The sequence below is a fragment of the Manis javanica genome, chromosome 16 (assembly GCF_040802235.1).
Source record: "Manis javanica isolate MJ-LG chromosome 16, MJ_LKY, whole genome shotgun sequence".
In the NCBI taxonomy this organism is placed as follows: domain Eukaryota; kingdom Metazoa; phylum Chordata; class Mammalia; order Pholidota; family Manidae; genus Manis; species Manis javanica.
The window spans coordinates 16,043,036-16,068,511 of record NC_133171.1 but is presented as its reverse complement, the minus strand read 5'-3'; the positions used below and the strand labels follow the sequence as shown (position 1 = coordinate 16,068,511).

At 41.8% G+C, this 25,476-nt stretch overlaps 1 protein-coding gene across 4 annotated transcripts in view; it reads left to right on the top strand.

The window, feature by feature from the left end:
- The window catches only part of LOC108389730 (uncharacterized), a 603,223-nt gene that overhangs the window by 520,584 nt on the left and 57,163 nt on the right, over positions 1-25,476 (top strand). The window lies entirely within an intron of this gene.

Below are 25,476 nucleotides of genomic sequence, written 5' to 3'. Positions count from 1 at the left end.
CATTTTTACTTGCAGGCTAGGTAGTTATACTGTTTTTATATGTTTTGCCAAAGTGAAATATAATGAAATTAATAAATAAAAGCACTCTGGAAAGCCAGAATCTTCTTTTAGAATTTCCATTGGACTTCAGAAAGTCACTTTTCTTCTATTATTTTGTTCATACTAGTTTACCTTTCTTCATTTGACTTTCTTGGATTTAATTCTGTTTGTGGATATGCCATCTACATTTTTTCTTATTCATACTTTTTTTTTCTTTGCCTGTCACATTAAAGTTGGTTTTCCTTTTTATTAAAATTCATTTTAAGCTTCCAGGTTACTTTCTCCTCCGAGGTGTTTGGTCTTGTACCTGAAGGCAGTATTGTGTATTTTGTGTAGTGCACTGATAGCTGGAAACAAGAGGGTCCCTATTAGCCAATTAAACCTGGCAAGATGCGGCCTGTTGCCCAAGCCCTAGGGCCTTTTGATCCAGGCGCATGGTGCATACCAGGTGGACTTAAGAAAGTTCTCTGCTTCTTACACGGCTGTCTCATTGTTTTGTTGAATGGGGCCTGGGGTGTAGACAGTAGGGAACATGGGTGAGTGGGAGAGATGACTTCTGAAGAAATACAAGCTGCTCTCCAGGGTTTAGGGCACTTTGCTTACCATTGGACAGCAAACCCAGTCGGTCAAAGTTCACTCTATGTTATGAAAATGCTCTTAGATTCCTCTTTCACCTAGAATTCAGGTCAACTTCCAGCGAGAAGCATGTCAGCAGCGCTCTGATGTGTTTGCCTGTCTGCCCGGGAAAGGGCGTTGAGCGCACACCAGCCCTGCGGGCAAACGCCACGCCTCGAGCCCTCTGGGAACCCCTCCTGGGAGCCAGTGGGAGCCTGTGCCGGGGGCGCGCGCACGCTGTCTGCTGCTTTGCCTCGGACCTCAATCTCCTGAGCGAGACCTTGTGAGTTACTGGGCTTGACTGCGCTCCCGTTCTGCTCATTCCTCCTCCCTGGGGTACCTTGGAGGCCTTCATTTCGAGAAAGTTCACATTGATAAGTGCTCCTGTTTCCAGACAATGTATCAGGTATTAATAAATCGTGCCTGAGACAGGTGTTGTTGAGGGGTTGGCAGATGTTCAGAGAGGAGTACCGTGAAGGGAACTGGAAGGGAAATGAGAAAGGAGAGGTTAGTACCTTGGGCTTCTATTGGAGACTTGATAAGTAGCTTTTAGGCCAAAGAGCTATAGAAGTCCATTTTCAATTTTAATCAATACAGTATGTTTTATATTCACATGTTGCATGAAAACATCATTTTATTTGAGACTTCTTAATATCCAGAGATCTTTGTGTAGATTTTCTTCCTTCGTTCTGATTTTTTTTCCCTCTTGTTTTTTTTCTTTTCCCTTTTCTTTTCTTTCTTTGCCACAAGGAAGTTTTGTTTGGCCTGGAGTAAATGAAACTCAGAGCCCAAAAGGCTCCGTTAAATTGAGCTTGAGACTGAGAACCGATGATGCTCTAGTGAGCGTGGAGCAGAGAAAATTTGCTGTGCTTCACCCCAGTGGAATCGTCTGACTTGTTGATTTTCTCTTTGCCTTCAGAACTAGAAGATAAAAATTATGAATGTATAAAACTAAACCTTCTGAGATATTAAATTCTAATAAACCGCAACACTTTAATAACTGATGCAATGATTGGAATTAAACTAATGTTGGTTGTGAGCAAACTGTAATAACCTTCTTGCAGTGAAGTGTCCTGGCCACATCATGTCAGCGTCCAGCTGACCATCAGTCAGTTACCACACGTGCTGACAGCTACCAGGCCCTGCCAGGTGGCATCTTTGGCTGTAAAGCCTCAGAGAAAAGGAGATGGAGAAGGCATCACTCCCTCTCTTGACCATGACACCAGCCCCGTGCTCAGCACAGGATCGGGGAGCCCAGCCCAGGTCCTCCATAACTTCAGAGAAACACATTGTGCAGGCACCTGGTTAAGAACATCAGTGGGCTTGAATGGTAACACTTGTCATCTCCCTGCAATAAGTCAGTTTCCATGTCAACATTAAGCCAGATAGAAAATTCTTGCTGAAATTAGGACACAGAAATGGCAACCTTTTCTTCATTTCTTCATTGTAGGGTTGGCATGTAGAAGAAAGGTTTTAGGAAAGACTTTGAAGATCAGCTGACATTTAAAAATTTCTCTCTGCCTATAGGTTTGGTCCACTCTTTATCATACAATTTGGTAATTACATTTTGTCCATCCCTTGAAGCTTAAGACTGATAGGACTGTGTCTAAGGAAAAGGAATGGAAAACTGTGAACAATGCCTGAATCCAGCTCACTTGGCGGCATGCACTGTGACGGCGTGTTTCATCGCTGTAGTAATCTCACGTGCAATGTTGGACCGCATAACAATGTATTGCTTTTATCTTGCCTATTTTTGAGTTGAGAGATTTCCCTTGTAGCCAACATTTTTTCTGTAGAAACCACATACATTTTTCTTAGTGTTTCTTTCCTTAAAAACTTGGGTTTTGCATCTATCTGGTTTTAGATTTCCATGAAGAAAACAGGACACATTTTCAAGGTTTTCCATGGCTCGGAACATTTGCTCTTAGCACATGCACAGAACTGTCATTATGGTGTTCTTCTGGAAGGCTCTAACGATATGCTAAATATGGAAAGTGAGGATGGATCATGATGGGAGAACAAGAAAGGACAGAAGATGCAAATACTTTTGCTCTCTGAAAGATTGCAGGCGAGGTTCTTGTACATACGGTTTTGGTGGCTTATTATTGGTTTTCCTGCAGTTACGAAGTGCATAGGCCATTGCGTTGGTCCGTTCGCTTGAACTAGAAGAGAATTTCTCATTAGTTACAACTCTCCTTTGTTCTCAGGAATAGTGAAAGCAGATTATGCCAGATCAGAGTTCCCTTGTATGAGATGGCTGTGCAGGCTGTAACGTTTTTAGACCAAGGGGAGGAATTTATTCACCGCGAGGTGAATAAACCTCATAGTAACAATAATGGCACATGTTAAAGTTTCCAGTTAGAATAGAGTGAGTGTAATTGATTTTTTTTTTTACGCATTTAGATATTTTTGATGCTTCCACAATTTGGCATCTGCTGCAATAGCTAAAGAGCTAGTATGTCTGAGTTGCTTTAAATATGTCATCTTTTTGACCCTAATAACAACCCTTGAGGCAAATACATTTATTGTTCCCATTTGCAGATGAGGAAACTGAGGCTGTGAAGACTAGTTAATAGAATTCTTTAATTCTATCGTGTCCTGCTCTGGGTCACTAAATGGAATGATGAGAGAGCATGAAAATATCTCTGTACAGTTACCCAAATGCTGGAAAAAGTAACCAAAGTCATGGCATCTTAGAAAACCTCAGCGTAACGGAGATATCACCAAGCCAGCAGACAGTCATTACTGGTCACCTGAGTCCCCGGCCAGTCTGCCGTTCACCGTATGTCTTGACTTAAGTGCCTAGTTTAGGTAAGCAGCAGTCCCGTCGCCTCCCCCCAATGACCTATGGCGCTGGTCAGCGCTGCCGGAACCTCCCTCGGGATGCTCCCCCTACTCAGCAGTGGGGGGCTGTTAAACACCAACCTGCCCGCAGCACATAAAACCCACCGGGGAAGCTGCCGAAGGTGCGTCGGGAGGACAGACCTGCCAAAGGACTCAGGGTGGCCTCATCCCCACTCCTCCTCGACTCGCTCTGTCGCATTGTGGCTATAGCCCTTCCCATTTGTTCTCTGAGTGCCCATGGAAACTTATTTTTCTCTGCCAGCTTTAAAAAAAAAAATTTGGTAGAAAAAGACTTGATGGTGAGTAGGGGCCTCAGATACGAGGAGAACAAAGCCCACAGTGGAAACCATGCCTGGGGCTGAGAGTTCTTTGGGGACGACTGGAAAGTGCTGGCGATCGCAGTCCCGTGCAGAGGCCGCAGGGGCAGGGGCGTGTGGGGCGCCCTGCTCACAGATTCTGCTGGGGCTTCTTTGGGCTTCCTCAAAGCTCTAGGGCTGAGCTTTCCCATACAATTTCCTGGGGTGACAGAAATGCTCCGTGTCTGCACTGCCACGTGGTAGCCATTCCCGTGGCAACAGCTGGTTTGACGGTGGGCATGTAACCCAGTTCTGATTTTTACAACGTGAGGGAATTTTTTTTGGAGCATTTTGGGAGAGATTTACTCTTAAAGGGATGTAAGGAAGAGGTGACCCATCCTCCACTTCTAGGTATCCTGGGATGTGAAGTCTGGAGCCACTGTGGACACATGTGCCCTACATGATGTAGGCATATGCAGTGGAAGAGCTAAAAATGTTGGCTTAATTTTAATTAATTCATTTTTAAATTTAAATAGCCACGCTGGCTATTGGCTCCTGTATTGGACAGGGCAGCCCTAGGGTGTCAGTCACGGACATTCCGCGTAGCCCCATCCACCTCTCGTTTCCTGGAGGATATGAAAGGCTAGAACAGACACAGCACCTTCCCCCCCAGCATCACCAAAGGCATCAGTGAGAGCCCTCCCGATATTCAGGAAGTCACCCCACAGCGGGGAGCCCTCATAACAGTCTGGGCTTAGCCCCCCTTGGCACCAAGATGCCTATTCATTCGTATGTTCCTCACTATACTAGAGGTATTCTTTAAAGAAAGGGCTGCTTTTGTCTCACCTACTGCTGTATACTGAGTACACAGTACAGTCCCTACCAGGGAGGTACTTGAAAAGCATCAGTTAAACAAGTAGTGTTCCACCTGGGTTATTCGTAAGATCATAAAACGTCAAAGCCAAAAGGGCCTTTTGTGATCGTGGCACACCCATACTTTTGTCCACCCCAAATTACTTTTTATGTCTGCCTTTGGACTATCACACCCTGGAGATACTGGGTATCCAGGACTCCCCACTAGGTCACAGTGAAATGTGCCCCTTGCTTCCCAATTCTACAGATAAATCCTGATCAGTATAAACAAATCACAGCTGTCTGGCTCCATTCCCGTGGCAACAACTGGTTTGATGGTGGGCATGTAACCCAGTTCTGATTTTTACAATGTGAGGGAATTTTTTTTGGAGCATTTTGGGTGAGATTTACTCTTAAAGGAATGTAAGGAAGAGGTGACCCATCCTCCACTTCTAGGTATCCTGGGATGTGAAGTCTGGAGCCACTGTGGACACGTGAGCACTGGGGGAGGTGAACCCAAGGTAGAGATGCTGAGTCGCTTCACTGACCAGTATTGACACCTGCCCAACATCTGCACATTTTGTTATGAGAGAGATTAAATTTCCTTATTTTTAAAGCCAACAGAGTTAGGATTCTCACAGACTGACATCGGGACGTGACTTGACCAGGTCCTCTGGAAAGTTGTAATCAAGGTGTTGGCCAAGGCTAGTTTCTGTCTAGGGCTCGGGGGAGAATCCGGTTCTAAGCTCACGTAGCTGTGGCCGGCCTTGGGTGCCTTGCGGGCTATGAGGGTTTTTCGTTTTCTGCTTGCTGTTGGCCGAGGCCGGTCTCATCTCCTTTCTGAGTGGTTTTTTCCGTGGAGCGGCCCCGTCTCAGCTTCTCTAAACCCACCTGGAGTCTCCTCACAGGATGTCCATTGCTGTAGTTTCTTGGCTACAGTAAGTCTCAGAACCACTGAGGGAGGTACAGTAAGTCCACCCTCTGAGGGAGAGGATCACACTGGGGCTTGGTCGCGGGGCCACCCCAGGGACTGTTTGCCAGAGTTCCTTCTGGCAGGAAGCCCAAGGAGATGATCTGACTTTCCAAGGACGTAGGTGCTTGGTAGAAGAACTGGGAGGTTCCTTCTTTTATCTCAGCCCAGCACTTAAGCTACAAACTGGCTCTGCGAAGTTATCCATGTCATTTAATCTCTTTGTGACTCCGTTTCCTAATTTCTAAGGTGGGGTCAGTGATATCTATCTTTAAGGCATTCTTTTAGGGAGTTCCATATAGTAACATTTGCATGTGGCTGACATTGTTTCTACAGATATTAGATGTTAAAATTTGACTTTCTTTGTTCCTTTTAGACTATGTCATGCAGTCTCTTTGTCTTATCTCCTTAATGGAGACTAGGATGTTTGAGTTGCGTATTACATTTAAGGATTACAGTGTTATCTGGTAGGTTGAATGTGATGGTAGCAGGGATTTTTCAAACCATCTCAGGAGTTAAAAAACCTAGGTCCAGAGTCAAATAGGGTCCCTTATTTAAAAGGTGTTACTGCAGCATGCCTTTGTTTAGGCCACAAGCTCTGACCTCAAAGTCATAGCAATTGTATTGCTATCTCCAGCTCGGAGGACTTTCTCCCTAGCATTTTGGTTTTGCTTTTTAAATTAAGGTCAACCTGCTCCAGTGGAGGCTTTTCATGATGCAGGCTGATCATCATAAATAGTACACCAGTAACCACTTTAAAAGGAAGATACGGGCCGAAGGGTTAATGCAAATGTTTCAAGTGCTATTGTTATGCTGTGATTCTTGAAATGAAATTCAGGAATTTCTGTGGGTTCAAGATAAGTTCAGTTCATAAAGGCTGCATGAAAATTTCATTCCTTCTCTCTGACACGCCCTGAGTGGTTCTCTGGCAAAAGGTCTGCAGAGTGCATGCCCCTCGCTGCCCCGCCAGACCGCTGCCGGGTGGGGACAGAGTCTTTACACACTGGCCAGGTAGCATGTGTGATATGAAAGGAGCATCTTACGATAGACTTTGACAGAGTCAAGAAGCAGGCTGTTGTCCCCTTGTTTATTTAGTCAGGCTCCTGAGAGAGAGGTGTGTGTTACAGATGTCCCAGCAATACTCTGGACATTTCCCCTAAATTCTTATTCCCGGTGCCATGCTGCCTTTATTGCAGATCTGACTTGGTTTAGCTGAAATGTTTCTGTAGTCTCGTTCTAGTCATTATAATAAAAAAAGCCTATGTTTACCAAGATCTCACTGTGTGGCAAGCCAAGCTTTGTCTCAGTGCTTTGCATTTATTGAGTCACTTCATCCTCTCAAATGCTCTTGACACAGGAACTACAGTCCTGTGAGGTGTGTGTTTTTTGAACAGATGTAGACACAATATATGCTACCAACTTAAATTTGTCTCTTATTTTGTCAGCAAAATGAAGATATTATTCATGATACTGAAGGGTGGAGGCAAATCTTTTTTTTTCTTGAACAGTATCTTTTATTGTATGCTTTTCTTTTAATTTTTTATTAAGGTATGATTGATATACACTCTTATGAAGGTTTCACATGAAAAAACATTGTGGTTACTACATTTACCCATATTATCAAGTCCCCACCCATACCCCAATGCAGTCACTGTCCATCAGTGCAGCAAAATGCCACAGATCCACTATTTGCCTTCTGTGAGCTACACTGTTCTCCCCATGATCCCCCACACAATGTGTACTAAACATCATACCCCTCAATCCCCACCTTCCTCCCTACCCACCACTCTCCCCCACCCCTCCCCTTTGGTAACCACTAGTTCATTCTTGGAGTCTCTGAGTCTGCTGCTATTCTGTTCCTTCAGTTTTACTTTGTCGTTATACTCCACAAATGAGTGAAATCATTTGGTACTTGTATTTCTCCACCTGGCTTATTTCACTGAGCATAATGTCCTCCACCTCCATCCATGTTGTTGCAAATGGTAGGATTTGTTTCTTTCTTATGGCTGAATAGTGTTCCATTGTGTGTATGTACCACATCTCCTTTATCCATTCATCTACTGACGGACACTTAGGTTGCTTCCATATCTTGGCTATTGTAAAAAGTCCTCGATTAACATAAGGGTGCATATGTCTTTTTGAATCTGAGAAGTTGTATTCTTTGAAATTCCAACGAGTGGGAATCCTGGGTCAAATGGTATTTCTATTTTTAGTTTTTTGAGGCACCTCCATATTACTTTCCACAATGGCTGAACTAGCTTACATTCCCACCAGCAGTGAGGGAGGGTTCCCCTTTCTCCGCATCCTTGCCAGCATTTGTTGTTCTTAGTCTTTTCGATGCTGGCCATCCTAACTGGTGTGAGGTGATATCTCATTGTGGTTTTAATTTGCATTTCCCTGATAATCAGTGATGTGGAGCATCTTTTCATGTGTCTGTTGGCCATCTGAATTTCTTCTTTGAAGAACTGTCTCCTCATATCCTCTGCCCATTTGTTAACTGGGTTATTTGCTTTTTAGGTTTTGAGGGGTGTAAGTTCTTTATATATTTTGGATGTTAACCCCTTGTTGGATATGTCATTTACAAATATATTCTCCCATACTGTAGGATGCCTTTTTGTTCTGTTGATGGAGTCCTTTGCCATACAGAAAGTTTTTAGTTTGATGTAATCCCATGAGTTCACTTGTGCTTTTGTTTTCCTTGCTCAAGGAGATGTGTTCAGGAAGAATTTGCTCATGCTTATGTTCAGGAGATTTTTGCCTATGCTGTCTTCTAAGAGTTTTATGGTTTCATGACTTTTATTCAAGGGTTTAATCCATTTCGAGTTTACTTTTGTGTATGGGGTTAGACAGTAATCCAGTTTCATTCTCTTGCATGTAGCTGTCCAGTTTTGCCAACACCATCTGTTGAAGAGGCTGTCATTTCCCCATTGTATGTTCATGGCTCCTTTATCATATATTAATTGACCATATATGGTTGGATTTATATCAGGGCTGTCTAGTCTGTTCCACTGGTCTGTGGCTCTGTTCTTGTGCCAATACCAAATTGTCTTGATTACTGTGGCTTTGTAGTAGAGCTTGAAGTTGGGGAGCGAGATCCCCTCCACTTTATTCTTCCCTCTCAGGGTTGCTTTGGCTATTCAGGGTCTTTGGTGGTTGAGCTGGGGTGGGGGAAGGGCTGGGGTCCCGCTGGGCCACAGCTTTGGTACGTCACCCTGTTCCGTGAGGTCTGCTCTTTTCTCCAGGTGTGTGCAGTCTGGTGCAGTCCTCTTCCTGTTGCTCTTTCAGGATTAGTTGTATTAACTATATTTTTGTATTATATGTGGTTTTAGGAGGAAGCCTCTGTCTCACCTCTCACACCGCCATCTTAAATCCCTTCCAAATCAGTTCTTATCTGTACCAGTCCAACACTGCATCTAACTGTTAGATTTTCCAGAGTAGAGGGCCAGGACAGTCAGAGCCTCGTGGTTTATTACAGAGGCAACCCTGGGTCCTCAAGTGTAAGGAACATCTCACTCTATTTTTTATTTCCTTGCCCATATATATTGTTCATTAACTATCATAAAGTTGGAATTGGAGGGAATGTGTCTTATGAATTATAAATGATTATCTGATGCATTGTTATGCCTCAGATTTGCTCATTAAGTACAAATGTTTTATACATAAGTAAAAGAAGAAACATTTCTTAACTAATTTACTTGAGCATAATAATTAAAATACTAAGAAGTGTGTGATGTTCCGTTCAGCTGGCCTATAACTCTCTATCAATAATTAATATACTCAAACAGTTTTACTTGCTCTCAGGAGCTTTTAGGCCGAGCGGACAGTTTGGCGCAGCGGCACCTGCCTCCTTTCCCTCAGCGGAATCCTGTCCCGGGGAAGCCCCATTCCTTGCGGTTCATGAATCCTGCACAGCTGCCCCAGCACCTGTTTCCACTGATCACCACTAACCAGAGCAGAATGTAAATTCTTCCCCTCAAGGAGTAGAACAGAATCAGATATATATATATATTATTTTATTTTAACTCTAGAACAACTACCCAGTTTTATATTTTGAGTAATCATGTGTTAATGGAGGGCTCCAGCTAATCAGGAAAAAACAGTCATATTCCACTTGCATGTTCTGTGGCCAGCAGGTATTTTGAATAGAGAAGTTGTTTAATGTTAAGGTTTTTTGTTTTTTGTTGTTTTTTTTACCGAATAGCTATGACTGATACTTCAAAGCTAACCAGTGGTTTTAAGTTGATGGCAAGGCCTTTCTGATGTAATAGACCATGGTATGCCCCCGAGTTTAAGTATCTTAGCCTCATCAGAGCCTACAGAGAGACTAAAATCCAGTGTCAAAAATTCTTTCAAGGAAATATATGCATGTTATTTTGAGAATGATTGAAAGGACTTAGATCCAGGAAGCTTCAGAGTTATATATCAGCAACTTGATAAATTCCTTTATGCTCCTTACTAACAAAATAACTGGGTAACACACAACAATGGATTTACTTGGAGAATTTTATTTCTCCCATGTGCCCGAGTGTAAAAAACAGAAATGGATGCCACTCTTTGCAGTCTGTCTTCATAGCCTATAGACAGCTGGCATTTTAACTGAACAGAGAGGTTCATAAGTAGGTTGGGTACTAACGTATGATGACATTTCCAATCATAGGTCCCTACAGTCTAGTAGAACTTCCGTTTTTTTAAATTTACTAACACACAAAAAAAACCTCTCTTAATGTCCATTTCTTATAATGTCTAAAAGAAGTTGCAAAATAGCTGAAGTTGTGTAATAAGACTAAAGGAAAAGAATTTATTGAGTTAGACAATAGCAAAATTTGTTCTATTTAGAAAAATAAAGGCATATGTATTGTGGGAGAGGTTTGCTGTCTTTCAGCCTTATATCTGGCTTTGCTTAGGTCTCAGATGGATCAAATTAGTATGTTCCAGGAGAAATCAGCAGGGCAGATTATATTCTGGGTTTAAAACCCCGGGAAAAGGCTTTTTGTCTTGTAGTCTGGTCTTCGACTAGAGTGGAGCAGTGGGTACCCACTTCTAAGGGGCTGCTTATCCAGGAAGCCAGAACAGGTATAAGAATATGGAGAGAATCAAATTCCAAACTTCAAATGTATAGTTTTACTTTTTCTGTGTACTTCGATATTTGTATGTATGCATGTGTGTAAACTTCCCAAGAACCAGGCTGAGAAGAGACTCTGAGAATGTGAGTGGTGAGCTGTTGTTACTTGTCTCTACGTGGAACCTCATGGCCACTTTCATTAGCCCGGATCCTACCTCCCAGATTCTCTGCTTGTCAGAGGAGACTTCGGACTCAGTCACTGGTCAGTACTTCCACCTCATTTGGAAACTAACATTTCTCATCTCTGAATTCAAGTTAAGTTTTAGTCATGTTCTGTAGTTTCTAGATGAGGTTCCTGATTGCCAGATGTCATGGCTTTGATTTCCCAAGTGCCAAGTCCAAGATGACTGAAGAGACAAATATAGGAAAATAAAGGAAATATTGCAAAATAAGGGAAAAAAGATGTTTATGCACTGGGAGTGTATGTCCATGGTGTATGTTAGCCCAGTTGGGCAGACAAGAAATACTTCCACAATCAACTAATAGTGTGTCTGGAAGCTTTGTGCTAGTTTATATACAATGGAATCCATTTCCATTGGCAGTTGCCAAATTTTCAGCAAGAAAGTGCCAATAGTATAGCCAGGCTTTGTAAATCGTTGACCCTTTTCTCCCCACACCATATAATTTCTGAAATCCAGCATATTTTTAAAGCAGAATTACTAGGTTTAGATTTAAATGCCATGCCAGTATGATCTGAAGTCCAGCAGCATTAGAATTGCTGGGAGAATAGCTTTTCATTGTGAAATTAAATCTACTTCCTTCCACATGGAAATCAGACTCACTTCTGGTTTGCGGGTAAACATCTAAGTAGTAAATGTGATCTGAAGTACGTGTAGTCTCTCATTTGACAAATATGCAGATCCTTTGAATAAAGCCCCACTAGGTTTAACTTCAAGTTTCTCTGTAGACCTGAGACAAGAATTCATTAAAACAGGTATTTCAAGCTCCTTGTGGGAGCTTGAGAGTAAATGAGAGTAAAATTAGATTGGCTGTCCAGACCTCAAGCTCTTGTGGCTGCGTGCACGGGTTTGAAGTTTAAGGAGTCACGGGAAGCACAGCCCTGGAGGGCGAGGGAGGGACGGGGAGACCAGAGGGAGCGCGGCAAGGAGAACGCAGTTCACAAGCAAACCTTTTATTCTCGCACTGTGGGCTGCTGATTGTGAGGTCACTTTCCAAATCCTTTCGTTGTCTTCCTACCATGAGCACAGTAGAATCGACAACGAGACAAACAATAAAAATAGGTTTCCTGCCTTTCTGGAATTTCAGTAGATTGAGAGACGAAAATGCCTCTAAATAATGATCATATCGTCTATCTATCGTTCCCATATTTCAAGGTGCAGTATCTCTTTGCAGTGAGTGCAGAAATGACCCAAAACTGTTTGGAAAAGGAAAAAAAGCAAATACCATATAAGAATGATCGATAAACTTTGAATGAGTGAGCAGATGACACTATCTTTTCTTGTGGATAACATACCGAAGGGAACTGAAAGCTCAGTGTTAAAGGCTCGCCGGCTCTACCCCGAGAGGATTTCAGTAGAATGAGAGGAACTGTAGGCTTGTAAGTTTCTCTAGGGAATCTAGGAAGCTCCAGCACTGATGGGCAGGAAGACTTCACCCTCATTTTCAACATAACTATGCATATCCACTTATAGCAACTCACTGTTTCGACAATGTGCATTTTATAATCTGAGTCCGACAAAACTGTATATTTTTCTAAGTTTGGTATACATAGTCAATATTTACATTTATTTCAAATTTGAAACAAGAGTGCCCAAATTCTAAAATCAGGTAGTTTGTCACATTACCGTTAATTTGCTTCCGTATGATTTTTTTCTCTGCCCAGTGGTTTAGAAGGGCACATGTCTATTCATCTCCTTTAGAGTCAGTCTCTGTCTCTGGCAGATGTTTGCGTATGTGTGTGTAAATTGCCATTTTAGAATGAATGAACAAGCATTCTCTATTATGTATTTCAAAAAATGTTTAGTAGTTTATACACTAGAAATATTCAAGTTCTTTTGGGTACCTGAGAAACAGATTTCTTCTGATAAAAAAATGAGATTTTGCATATTGAACTATTCTAAGTGATTCTGAAGCACTTATTTATTGAAAAAGCAATTGCATGAAGTTGGCTGAACCCAGATGTGCCTTCAGAGTGTGAAGCAGCTCAAGCCTTCATGTGACTATTCTGGGTGTCGTGGAACCCATAATGGATTTCTCCTCAAAGGTGTCACTGCTTCCACTTTGAACCTCTGTGTTCTTGGAGGGAGATTTGGGCTGTGTGTTTGGGACTCATTTACTTATGGGAATAATGTTTGCTAAGAGCTGCCGGGTGTCCTACCAGTTTCTTAATCTGTGTGGATTTTTTTCAAGTTAGTTTTTTCTCCTTAGAACCAAGAAGTTGAATTTAATCAAAACATGTGAGTTTTTGTTTTTTCCTTTTGTTTTTTTAATTTTCCATGAAGTCATTAGATACTAAATAGTGATGTTTCTGGTGGCCGCTGCAGTCGGGCTACCACAGAATGACTGAATGACAGTCATTGAATAATGTAGTAGTGAGGCTTAGCCACATAGAAGTAATATTTCCCATGCTTTTTACAAACACATTTAACAAATGATCTACCATTGTATATAAGAGATAGGCCAGCATGTGGACTACAGTTAATGATACTGTAATGTGCCCTTGACATCTGCTATGAGTAGGTCTGAATTGTTCTCACCAAAGAGTAGGAAATAGTTACATGAGGTGATGGAGATGTTAACTAACCTTATTGTCATACACGTTTCAGTAGGACGTCATCATGTTTTGCACCGTAAACTTACATGATGGTGTATGCCAATTATGTTTCAATAAAGCTGGGGGGAAAAAGAAAAAGAAAAAAGAAATAGGCCGTTTTTAAAAGGACGTTTCATAAGGTAACAGAGACATTATTTCTGTTCTTAGAGTGGTCAAAACTGAAAGAACCCAGAAAAAAACAGTGCCGCCCAGAACCATTCTCTACGGAAAGCAGTGCCTTTTAAAATACTTGCATCAGATAAAAAAATAGTATGTAGTTCTTAATTTCACAGGTAATTTCTAAGATTTTTGTAAGTTTGGAAAATTGTAGATATGTAGACAAATTTTGCCTTTTCTGAAGGGATGAGAACCTCTGTGATACCACAATTCTAACTTTTCAGATGTTACCCAAAAAGAGCTGGGGGCAAGTGACATCAAGAAAAAGCAATGGGAAATGCCTGCCATGAGATCAGAGGAGCACCCCGGGCTGTGATGGGGGGCTTAGATGTGGTTTCAGCTGTGCTAGAAAACTGCTTGCAGAGTGATTTGATTTCCCATGACTTGTTTTATGCTTCGTAGATCACTGGGTGCTCTGTGGACAAGGGACCACAGAAAGGCAGGAACAGGAAAAGTGAGAGCAGTCAGATGGCACCTGTGGTCACCCAGGGAGGGGACGATGGTGGCTGCGCCCGCGAGCTGGCAACCTGGGTAGAGGAAATGCACAGATCATATTATATGAAGACATGATCCACAGAGCTTGGTGACAGATTGCTTAGTGGGGGAAATAAAGCCGGAGGTGACTCCTTGTCCGGCTTCAGCCACCTGGAATATGGTGGCATCGTGTATCAGGAGAAATAGGTCTGGTTATAGGGTCATTTGTTTCGGTTTCTCTAAGTTGCTAAGTGGCCTACTAAGTTGCCTGTTTCATAGCCATGCATAAACGTTGGTCGAAGCATAGGTAGTAATCATGTGTATTAGGTATTTTTAATGACAATGATTGTTTGGTAAAAAAAAAAAAGCTCTTAGATGAAAATCTCCTTACTCTCTGTGTGGACTGTCCAGATTATTTTAACGAGCACCAGGCAACTCAGTGTGGTGGGTGTGGGTAATCCTACTTGCACACTTCTTTAAGGATTATCCTAAACCTAGGAGAGGAAGAATCAGAATCGTCTACTAGCTGGTTACTGTTTCTGGGATACTGTTAATTATTTTATGATTAAATTAACTCTTTATTGTTTGCAAATAATCCATTCCAAAATACCATTCTGAATTAGACCTTTTGCTAGAGTCACAGAGTTATTATTGAAGATAAATGCCTCTTTAACAATGCTACGCACAAGACGGACTTATTAAAATGGTCTTTGTTTCTGGAAAAGTATATATGTAAACCAAATCTTACGTATAGCATATATATCCATGTATAAATATACCTATATTTATATAGAGACATATATTCATTACATCGAAGCTATTTCTGACTCTCCAGCTGCCAACAATCTCCAAGTCCTGTCGTGTATTCTCAGCCGATCAGTGCTTTCCAGGATTTTCTGAGTCAAACATACTTTGCAGTGAGTTTTGTTTATTCTGTTGTGGCTCTCCTGCTAATCATTTGTGTCTGGCAAACAGTTTCGGTCCATAAAACTTAAAAACAGTAATAGTGCTGAACCTACCACAAGAGATTAGCATTATATTTGTTAAGCTACAAGTCTGGCAACTTTCAATACCTGCAAGAAATGGCCCATAGGGCCGATCATAGGCAGTAAGGGGTCGGCAGAAGTTCACCAACATTACCGAGCATCACCTTCGTACCGCTACAGCCCGGGCAACTTTGTTGTTCATGATATGTGGTGTAGCCGGGAGAATCTCTGGCTGCACAGAATGCGCCCGCTAAGGGGTCACACTCTTGTGACGCCATATAAAGCTGGGTCAGTTCGTGACACCATTTCCAGAGACATAGGCCCATGCAAAATGAGGTGTTCGTTTGTGTGCATATCTTAGCTGAGTGAATGAACTGAAGTGGGAAGATCTGGGGAGCATCCCTCTCCTAGAAAGAGTCTGAAAAGTCTTGTTAGATGTAGTCTGCCTCCTGTTAAACAAATCCACAGATTGTTTAAGTGTTGAAGCAGCAGCATTCAGCTTAGGTTTTTTTCCATCATAATACACAAGTTGAATGATGTTTACTGATGTAACACTTTCTGATGTGAACTTCCCAATGTCCCAGCTGAAACCCCCTACATTTTTCCTACTCAAGAAAAGTAATGTGCCTAAGAATGCAAATGCATGATTATAAAAACATGCATACACTCTTACCATTGCTCTAATTTGTATTAAAACATATATCATTCATAGACTCTGATTCATTGTTGTTAAAGATTTATTACATTGAACATACGTTATGACCTCATGAGTACTGGTGAGCGGTTATGAGATTCTAAGTATAGCAAATCCAAACACTTAAACGATCCATGCGTAACATCTCTTCTCAGCATCAAGCCAACTCTAAGACTGAATGTACCTCCATCCACTCTTAGGATGCAGCTTTTTTATATTATAAATTTGGCAGCTTTTCCTTTATGCCTTTTGGGTTGCATGCTATACTGAGAAAAGCTTTCCATACACAGAAAGGCTTTCCATTTTCCAATATGATATTTTTAGAAATAACTTATATTTTCTTCTACTACTTTTATGGCTTAATCTTTTTATGTCAGTATTTGGAACCTCTGCTCTAATTGACCTATGGAGAAATCCTATCATAGCTAGCTGCTACTTTCCTTAATTTCCTTAAAATATGCCAGCTTGAAGACTTTAATCACATGAAATCTAGAAACAAGGATTCCCAGAATTTAGAGATAACAATCAGGTTTTAGAGAAAGAATATGCTGTAAAGTTTATCGAGTGTACTGTCCTCATTTTCAAGGTGGGGAAATGGAAATGAATGTAAGAATCCCAGAATAGTAAAATGTCCTTCTTAAGGCCCACATTGTCAGGTGCCAGAAGGAACATCTCTTTCCATGTTCATGAGGTCACTCCCTTATTGCAGTCATTCCTCTGTTTCATTTAATGAGCAAATCTTAATCTGGGCATTCCATGATTCTAGTTGGCCTCATTTATTAATTGTCTTGTTTAATTTAAGGGGATAAAATGTACTTCAAGTTTTTAAAGCCTTTTGAGAGAGATGGGAACCTAGTACATCCTAAGTGTCAAATTGCATGTACTGTATCTCGTGCCCCGATTCTTTGCCCCTGGCTATTGTAAAGTCTAAGGGTTAGTTACGAAAATATCCCTGAAGTTGAAACCAATCTGGTTTCTCCCTAAGCTTTATTTAGCACTTGGAAGAAGGTTGCAAAGAGGAGAGGAGAGTTGAGAACCCCATCCACTGCCTTCAGCAGCCTCACAGCATCCCAAATGAGCAGTGTATTTCCAGCATTACTCCATAGTCTCATTGGATTACAGAGGCAGTAAAAGGGTGCTTTCCGAGAGCATTGAGATTTAATGAGATGTAAAATGAAGAACTCAGTTTCTATGACACAGACATTCTCTAGTCTCATTTAGTTCTCCTGAATATAGATATGTATGACTACTGACTGCATGGTCTATCTTAAGGAATCCCTGAAAAGAGCAGATCTGTTTCTCTGAGGAATACACCTCCTTCTCAGAGACTGAAGATTCAGTGAGCTATCTCCCTACAATATTTTCCCTGAGACTCAGTGTTTAAACTCATAAGGCTGCATGAGATAATTATTAACAGCGACTATTGTTTTAAAGAAGCTATATTGCCCCCCACCCCCTTTCTCATTCCATAGTAGCGGCTCAGGCTGTTTAAAAAAAAATGACAATGGGTATAAATAGTAGTCTAATTATAGTTAGAAGAGATCTGCAGCTCTAATTACAACTGCTTTTAAATTTCAAAGGGACTGACATATGCAATCAACACATCCCGTACAAGAATCCATCTCGCTGCTATAGAAGCTACCTGCCAGTTGTTTGTCAGTTGAATGACATGCAACACTGCACAGATTATCTCTGGAATTAGTGACACCCACAGTTTTGCCATGTTTAATGTATGTAGGCAGTATGATGCAAAGGCCTGGACCCCCGGAATTACTCAATTAGGGACTGCCACATCACCAGTGTGTGCATGTTTCAGCAGGGAGATTCTCTCTTCCTCCCCATGGCACTTTTTAAAAATTATTATTTAGCTTCATCAACTACATACTTAGAACTCCTCTGTGGTAAAAGTGACCATTCTGAGAAGCATAAACACACATGCACACATAATCTCTTTGTTACAAGCCTGGACTACATACACATACACAAATATATATGCATATGTATTACACAAATATGCACACATGGATATGATGTAACAACTGTGCAGTATTAGTTATGCATCAGGGTAGAGATTTTATAGTTGTCTCATTGGAGACTCAGAGCAACAACCCTTTTGCTTATATCCTACTGTATTTATTGTGGATAATTTCTGTTAGGGAACGAGTTTTATAGATCTTTTGGGATGAGGCAGATATGTGCTTTTAAGTAAGTTTGCTGATAATTTTTAATTGCTGACAATTTTCTGAGGAAAATCGTTCACACCTGCCATAGATGGGCACACTGACCTCCACACCCTGAACCTTCTAGACAAACGTACTCAAGTCGTTCCAGGCAGCTGTTGAATGGGGCTTCACATCAGTCATGCCCTGCAATCTGGAGTGGGGGCGTCAAGGCAAAGCAGCCGGCGCCCGGCAGAGTCCTCGGCTCAGTGTCTGAGCCTGACTCTTGTTAGGAAGACCCATGCCAGGTCCTGCCCAGGAGTCGCAGCCTGTGTTCAGACCCAAAGGTGATAAGCTCCCCACAGCTTGTTAATTAGGTGCCCTCTCCCACTCTGCACAAGCATGTTCCTGAGAAACTTTTCCAGTTCCCTAGAACCTGCTGCTTTTCTGGCCTGGAAAGCCTGGTCTGACAGTGAGATTAAACACTGCATCAGGACTGACATTCAGATAGTTGCTACCCATGTAGCCACATCAGTTGCTGAAATAGTGAGGCACTTCCCACTAGTTGGTAACAAGCTGTTGATCCCAGGACCCCCTCCACCCAGGCATTCCTCACTTCCTTCAGCTGCCACAGCCCCTCTCTCAGGATCCCTGGATGTAGGTGTCACTCAGCAGCCAAAGGGTGGTCCCTCGGCATGTCAGGGACGTGGGACAGTACTCCTACGGAACTGGGATCCATTCTGCTTGGCTGGTAGCCACGCGTTGCCGTGCTGTGTCTGCTAATGACTTGAATTCTCTCTTGACTTTGTCCCTGACATTTTGTCCTTGTTGTAGACAGATGAGCAGCCCTCCATTCCAGACCGCAGGACAGGTTTTCTGCCAGATCTTCACTCCTTACTCCTTACGTTGTCCACCTTGCCATGAGAGATCAGACTGCCCCCTTAGAGCCCCTGCCTCACACAGGGTGGATCGATATGTTCATTTTTAAGTGCTTATATTAATATGTGTTTTCATCATGCAGATACGGACTACATGGCTTTTCAGGCAATGTAAAAAGAATAGACTCACTAAACTAGCCAAATGAAGGAATTTAAACACAGGGATTTGGCGATGATGGTGCGGTTTAACTGGATTGTAGGTCAAGGCATTTGGTCACATTGCTGATTCAATGACATTTGAAAGATATGGTTATTATAAGACAGCCCCACTCATGCCAACATGCATGTTTTTGTGTGTGTGAGATAACTGACCCCAAAGGATGGCAGGAATTATTTTCTCATGTATTCTACTGGCATCTGCTTTGTCAGAACATAACAAATTATACATAAATCCTGTTTCATAAATGGTATGCTGTGCTTTAAATACAGCCCAATACGTCATTCTGTCAGAGATTAGTGCTAGCCAACTGTTTTGTTCATTGATTCATTATTCTCCATGCCCAATTGAAAAAAAAATTATTACCAAATCTATGATGAAAAATTTAATATGAATTATTTGAATAGTTTATGCTGAAATAATAATGACAGCGCTTTTATTTTCTGCATGTTACAGTTGTTACCGAGCCACTGACATGTCTTCCTCATCACCCTGAGAATTCCCTGTAGCTTTCCTGATGTATTAGATGGCTCCAGAATGATGCTTCATTATAATTAATGTGGAATTTGCATGACAGCATGAGTTGTGTTTAATGGTACCTAACATCCTAGGAATCCTCACAAACTAACTTTACATCACCCCGACTTTCTTGTTTTTTGTTTCATCCTCACTCATTTTTATGTTTCAATATCTAATTGCCTGGATGAATTAAAAACACATAGTTTTGGCAAGCCCAGTACTCGTACTGGCTTTGTGGAAGACTAAACTCAAAGATTACATCTAAATGGCACCACTGAATCAGAGACAGAATCAAGTCTACATCGTCCTTGCATATTTGACCTTTGCCTTTCTGGCAGCAAAAAAACTTGATTGTCTGATCGTGAATAATTAAAATAGCAATTCAGTAAAATAGTAATTCTAATTCCCTTAGGAATTCAGTTTTAATTCTCTAGGCTGAAAACTTACCTTATTTATAGTTCTCTGGTCAATATTTTTATCACTACACTTCCTGAAATCTAGGCTAATTACCATGAATTCAAAATTCTCAGTGTTCCTGTTGTAACGCTTTGACCTGACGGTTTTGCGCGTTTGCTGATCACAGACGCTTCCCTCTCGACACTGTGTGGGCGACACTAAAGATGGAACTCCTGTGTTACTTGCTGTTCTAAGAGGCCAGATACGGACAAAAATGGCATCTGTCTGTGTGACAGAGCACGGAGCTCCTTTTATCCCCTATGGATTAGGCAGTGACCCTCTGGTGATTGGGAAAAGCCCAGTATCAGTAGAATGAGGCCCCATTTTACTGATTTGATTTCAACTCTGAGACCAAAGAAGAAAATCTCCAAAACAGATGACCTTGAACAAACCAGATGACCTTGAAGGGCATTTGTGGTTTTTTTCCCCTTACTTTCTCTGCTCATTTTTCAGAAGGGCTGCCCCTTCCCTCTCCCCCTCCACAGAAGGGGCTGGAAGACAGCCACATCACGATCACCTGAGGCTCTTCAGCTAACGCTACTTTTAGCCTGAATAAACTTTTTCACAAAATTTAAGATTCAGAAGGAAAGGCCACTTAGACTTGTATTTACACTGACAAAAAAAAAGAAAGAAAGAAAATATCCCTTGTTTTGAAATCTTTAAACTGAGTAGGAAGGAATGAACTTCTCACAAATGCCCTGAAGAAAACACTAAATCTAAGCTGACAGAATTCACTGGAGAACACTTGGCTCCGAATAAAAAGATGGAGGCGTTGGCCGATCACCTGAGAAGAAGTGACTCGAGAATCCCAGTCCAGCCGGACGCCCTGCTGTGATAGGAAGTCCCGGCTGAGTGGAAAATAGACTTGAATCTGTACTAGAGTCAAGCTGTGTACCTTCTTTAGACACTTGTAAAATTTGTGGGCCTTATGTTGAAAGTGTAGATATGGACTGTCTTGTACTTTAATAGTGTTTTAGAAGTGTCTTTCTGACAAAGACAGAGTCCTTAATAAAAGACCAATGAATGAAAAATTTCACACTGGAGGCAGTCGATATATTCTTGGACTAAATCTACATGACTCATCTTAAGAGAAAAAGACCTAGACAGTTGAAAAATGCTGTTTTTGCCAGCAGTAGAAGTCAGTTTTTGTCCTGTTTAGGATCTAAGTTAATTCTGTAAGTATACCTAAGATACAAAATTGCTCAAAGGCTTAGAATTGTTAGCAGCTTTGGTACTTCTAGGTCTTATATTTTGTATGGTTAGCATGAATTGATAAAAACAGCCTCATAAACATCAATTTACCCAAATGTCATTGCCACCTGATTTCATAAAAGTGAAATCATTTACATTTCCATCCCTATGAGATCTGTCTTGAATGGTTTTACATATACATGTATATTACATATATATATATACACATATACATGCATATATTGTAGGTTGAGTTCCTTAGCAAACAAAGACTTTGAAGAGGTTTACAGAGCAGTGTTCTTAAAAATGTCAGTTGTCAGAGAGGAAAGGAAGCAGGTTTGGGCAAAGGGGGGTTTGAGCTGCAATAAAGTCCTAACAGGGGCCTCAGGTGATCCTTTAGGAAGCTCTGGATCGGGGATGTCACTTCAGACTGTCCCAGACCAAGGCAGGAGGCCTTGCCTATGAGCCCTGCATTCACCAAAGGGCTGCCGTTGGCCAGGGTGTGTGGCCCTGGGTGAGGCCGCTCTCTTTGCCTGAGGGCAATTCCCAGGGGGAGACTCAACTATGAACCACTAGGGCCCAACAGTCTGGCAGCCTCAGTACTCAAAGGGTAGCTGGGCACTGTTTCTATTTGCTTTGTAAAATAGGTGCATCTCACCTGGAAGAGCCTGTTCAGTCTTCTGGCTGGTTTCTTTTATAAGAGGAACATCGGTGGGAAAACACCCATGTGTGTGGCATGACCTCACACTGGAGCCCTAGGGTTCTATGTCGTGATTCTCCTTTTGTGACCTTCCACAAGCTACACAAACTGTTTCCCACTGTAGATACGTCTAACTACGTAGTGCCAGTCACGTCATGTGGCCCAGATGGCTGGTCCTCCTGAAGAGCCCCCTTCTGTCCCTCATAGTGGACGGCCTTCCATGGCACAGTGAGCTGGAATCCTCTTCCCAGGTGTGGAATAGGATGCTTCCAGGATGTAACGAGGCTTCCTACACAGCAGTGTGCTTCCTTCTTCATAGTGTGAACTGAAAGATGCTAGAATTTTCCTTTGTTTTGGCTTCTTCAGATAACTGGATCCCTACAATCCTCACCGATGTGTCAGGGCCTGAAGTCTTCATCAGGTCTAAAAGCCCTCTGTGTATCCACACAGAACACTTTCCAAATCATGTCCCAGGAAATAGCCTTGGAAGTAGCTGGAATCTTGTTATTTTCTTAGCAAGTCAAATGGACGGTAATAGAAAATGGTAGGAATGGCAAGTCATAAGAAGAAATTTTGAGTGGAGGGATTGTTAAGAATGAGGTGGTTTCACAAACAACCAGATTATTTACTGAGCCTTATGACTTTGGTCCTTTGAGAACATGATCAACTATCAGTATTATTTTGATACTGTTGGCTTTTATAACCCTTTGCTGAATTATCTTCTTCTTTACCTATATATCCCATTAAAAAACATTGACTTAACTAACATAGTTATTAGCTGCACCTTTGTGCCAGGCCCTGTTCTAGGTTCTGGGAATATAGCAGCGAACAAAAGACAAAATTCTTGTCTTTATGAAAAGACAAAAGACAGAGGATTCTTGGCTCATGTCCTAGTGGGGATAAAACAAATCAAGAGTGAATCTTCTCTGTCCGTCCATCATCTGTCCAGCTGTCTATCTATCATCATTGTCTCTAAGCAGTCTACACCTGAAAACAATGAGAGAATAAAGTTCCAGGCAGAGGAAACAGGAGAAGCGAAGGCCTCTGTGCAGGACCACATCTGCCATGTGTTAGGGCCAGCAAGGGTTCAGAGTGACCAAATGGACGGAGCAGGGAGGCGGTATCAAGAGATGAGGTCACGCCAGCGACAAGGAGCCCGATCTTGTAAGACCTTGATGCCTGTTGGAATTACTTGGGCTGTATTTGGACCGAAATAGGAATCAATTGGGCGGTTTTGGGCAAAGTAACATGCTCTGATTTATATGTTGAAATAATCCCTGTGGCTTCTGGGTTGACATTAGAAAGCAGTTATTGAAGCCGAAAGACAGGTTGGAGGCTGTCACAACAGTCTGCTGGTGTGTGGCCTTGATGTCATCTTAAGCCAGCGTGACCAAGCTTCTAGGTAGCAGGGTTCGGGTTTCTTTTGATTCTGTGGTAAGAGAGAAAGATAAAGGTCCAAGAGGATTCTGTGTTTCTGGGCTAAGCCACTTAAGGTGTAGATATAGTAAAAGAGGGGGGCGGTTATGACGAGTTTGTAGGATTCATGTATTGAGGGACTTGGTCGTATCCAAGAATATCGGAGTTCATGTTTCAAAAGATGTGAGATGCATTTTGCTAAGCTGATGGACAGTAACCGTAATGTGGTTGTTAGGGGGGACCTGATATAGGGGAGAGCATAGTAAACATAGTATTCTTCAGGTAAGTGTAGATTAAAAATTTTTTAAAAAAAAAGAAAGAAAGAAAGAAAAGGGGGATTACTCCTTAACAGGATAAAACTATTGGTAAATCAAAGATCAACGCATGCTTTAAATATCCTTAATGTTGATCACTTAAAGGGTGTCAGATGATCAGCTATGGAGGTACTCTTTTCTGATAATATTCCTTTCTCTTAATTAAAAAAAAAAAAAAAAGCAGTTACTGTGTGCTGACCTCCAATGAGTTCTGCACAGTGGTATAGAGGGCATGTCAAAGTGTGGGCAAAGGGTCTGTTTGTTTCTACGCAGAAGATCAAGGCCTAGCTTGGATACCCAGAAAATGAACTAAGATACGATATGAGGAGGAGCTTCCGGCATCAGCACTCTCTGGAGGACTCGTGCCGGGGGATGATCATCAAAAAGCCTCCACAGGGATCCGGACGATGCTGCAGTTGTGGCTGCATCCAGCCCACCGTCTCCTGGACTTGCCATAGGAATGAGGAGGGAGATGTCTAGGCTGGCATGTGCATACAGTGAGACAACGAATTTGACCGGATCTGTACTGTTGGAACTCAACCAGGAGTTGGGAGGGGTGCAAGTTGTAGCACCCCAAAATCTCATGACTATAGACTATCTATGGTTAAAAGAACATATGGGATGTGAACAGATCCCAGAAATGGGCTGCTTTAATTTGTCTGATGGTTCAAGTACAGTTGGACAATATCCATCATATCATAGATAAATTTTCACAAATGCCTAGGGTGCCTAAATGGTTTTCTTGGCTTCACTGGAGATGGCTGGTAATTATAGATTTGCTTTGTTTATGTCACCATATTCCTATTATGTTAATATGTGTGTGCAAATTAGTTAGTAGTTTAAAACCTATACATACTTAAGGTACTATACAAGAAGATATGTCAGAGAAATAATCAATCCTCCCAAGTTTCCTTCATATGCTACATCTATAGCTTTTCTTCTTCCTTCCTAATTACAAACCTTAAATAGAATTCGTGCCTCATATCGAATTTACCGAGTATCATAATTCCTCCAGGTGGTAAAGATACCTCGAGACAAGTGCTGGGCATAGAAGCCACAGGGCATAAATCTGCAAAGAAGTAAAAAGCTAACCTTTGCAAACAATATGGCTTCTCTCTCACTTACCAACTTTACATTTCCCTGTATGGCCCCGGAAGGTGACTGGTTAGCCAGAGACGGGTAAGATTCCTCAAGGGAGGAACAACCTAAGACAGGCACAGTCGCAGGGGGGCCATCAGGTGAGAATTTGGGGATCAACAGAGGTGAGGCTCAGAACCTCACCCCCCCTGCTTTGAGAGAAATCTTCTGCATCCGTGGATGTCTTGCTGCCCTTGTCTAGCCTGGATTAATACTTAGTCCATAGGCACACACCTGATCATCTGATCATCTACATTTGCCTTCTTACAGCACTAAACTATGTTTTCTACCTTTATCTTGCATCTACCTACCACTTCAGCATTTTATTAAAAATAAAAATAATAATAATAATAGGAGAAATGTGAGATCAACATATAAATCAAGTACAAAAATCAAACGAATATTCATATTTGACCTGATGGTTTATAGGTCATATTGCATGATCAAAACCGAAAGTTTCTGTGATGACTGCCCTTGTACTGTTCACCATGTAAGAATTTATTCACTATGTAAGAATTCGTTCACCATGTAAGAACTTGTTCGTTATGCTTCAGAAGATTGGAGACTGAAGAGAATTAGGCTTGAGATGGATTAATGACTGTACATTGAGCGTTGACCCCCCTATACTGAATTTTATTGTTAACAAC